Source organism: Marmota flaviventris, chromosome 5 (genome assembly GCF_047511675.1).
Source record: "Marmota flaviventris isolate mMarFla1 chromosome 5, mMarFla1.hap1, whole genome shotgun sequence".
Lineage (NCBI taxonomy): Eukaryota > Metazoa > Chordata > Mammalia > Rodentia > Sciuridae > Marmota > Marmota flaviventris.
The window spans coordinates 153286190-153288416 of record NC_092502.1 but is presented as its reverse complement, the minus strand read 5'-3'; positions in this window follow the sequence as shown (position 1 = coordinate 153288416).

Genomic DNA, 2227 nt, shown 5'->3' with positions numbered 1-2227 from the left:
GAGACTTTTCCTTATTCTCTTTTCTTTATTCTCAACCCTCCAAAGCCCCCTTGGCTTCCACTACAGCATTCGTCTCTATCCTAACGCTGGTTTGGCTGTCCCTGGCCGTCCTTTACAGGGGCCTCCTATAGACCATGACCTCTTCCAAGGAAAAGGTAGAAACTTTTGATCTTTCGTATTTTAGGGGTCTTAGTAACGATTGTAGTTACAAAATATAGTTCTAGTAACCGTTTCCAGACAGTTCTAGTGACAAATTACTGGTTTGTTGAAACAGAGACCTTTGGCTAATCCTCATTTACTTATTTATTTTTTAGGTACTGAGCATTGAACGCAGGCACAATTCACTACTGAGCCACATCCCCAGCCCTTTTTATTTTTTATTTTCAGACAGAGTCTTGCTCAGTTGCTTAGGGCTTTGCTAAGTTGCTGAGGCTGGCTTCGAACTTGTGATCCTCTGGGATCATAGGTGTGCACCATGGCACTGGGCTACTGATCCTCATTTCATGCTTAAAACAACCTAGTCTGTTTTTGCCGTCTCTCGGTTTTTGTAGCTGTGGCAACAGCAGCCCAGAGAGGTCCAGTGATGGGCCTGAGATCCCCCAGTCCTCAGGTGGGGGATTTGGGCCTCCCGAGCAGGTGTGTTCATTTCTACTTTTGGAAACTTCCCAACCTCTTTGGGATGTCCAAATGAGTAAATGCACCCACAGTGAATTTTGTTCACCATTACCTGTAAAGTGGATGTGGCTGATTAGTTTTGGCCAAATGTGCTGATATCCTGAGTCATGGTTCCCAATTCCGGTCTGTGGGTCTGTGTCAGTTCAGGACCAAGTATTCATCAGTCCTTGGTGTGAGGAAACTAACAACATAAAATTAAATTTCTTCAATTCAAGAACTACCTTAACATGGCATAATGTCCATTCTCTGTTTCATAGTAAACCACCTTGCTTTCATGAAATAATGTTGATAGTAATCGGCCCTGGTGGTTGTTTGAGGCTTCCTTTTCTTTTCTCTTCCCCTCCCTCCCTCCCTCCCTCCCTCCCTCCCTCCCTTCCTTCCTTCCTTCCTTTCGTTACTGGAGATGAGCTACTTTATTAATGAGCTACATCCCCAGCCAGCCCCTTTAATTTTTTATTTTCAATAAGGATCTCACTAAATTGCCCGGGCTGGCCTCTGACTTGTGATCCTCCTGCCTTAGCCTCCGGAGTCACTGGGATTACAAGTTTGTGCCACCATGCCCAGCATTTCAAGCATTCTTACTTGGCAAACCAGACTGACCATACTGACTTGGAATCCTATTGTTCTTTTTTTTAAGACTCTATGAAATCCCAGTGTCTGGGCATGACTACACTGGAGAAAGCAGAAAGCCATAAACAGGTGAGTGTCTGTTTGAGAGTAAATGGGCAGGCACCTTTAGTGGGTGATTTTGAGAGTGCAGTAAAAATTCCTGCTCATAAATAGCCCTCTTCCCACCATACCCAGTTTATTCTGAGCAGCCCTTGTTTTATAAAGCCAAATCCACTAAAGGAACCCCCCCTTTGATTTGAGCAAAATGGCTGAGAACTTTTTCTTTTAAGTGGGCCCCTTGTGAGTGTGGGCTGGATGGGAAAAGGACCCCGGGTGTCCCGCTCCTTTCTTCCACCAGCAGTGTCTTAGTCTGTCTGGGTTACTATAACAAAACGACTTAGACCAGGTTAATTATTGCTCACAGCTCTGGAGGCTGGAAAGTCCACGGTCACGGTGCTTGTAGATTCAGTCTCTGATGAGAGCTCATTCTGTTCTGTAAAACAGTGCTTTCTTGCCCTGTCCTCACATTGTGGAAGGGACAAACTAGCTCTCTGGGGTCTCTGTTTTGAGGACACAATCCCATTTATAAGGGTGGCACCCTCATGACCCAATCACCCCCCCCCCCCCGCAAAGGCTGAACCTCCAAATGTCATCATTTTGGGTTTCTAACATAAAAAATTGGATATTCAGACCGTAGCCCAAAGACTACTTACCTTTCTTGGAAGCAATAGAAAATTCCTGCTTAAAGAGTCTCATTTATAGAAGTTTTGAGCAAGGCAGCAATAATTTCTGGATAGAGTGATGGGTAAGAGGTGAGGAGAGGGAGGAGAATAGAGTACTGCGTAGGCAGGCCAGGGTCTGTAGCTGAGGGAACAGGGCTTGCAAGAGTTTCATCAATAATGGGGACACCCAGAGTGAAGTTGAACAGACAGAGGATAAAAAT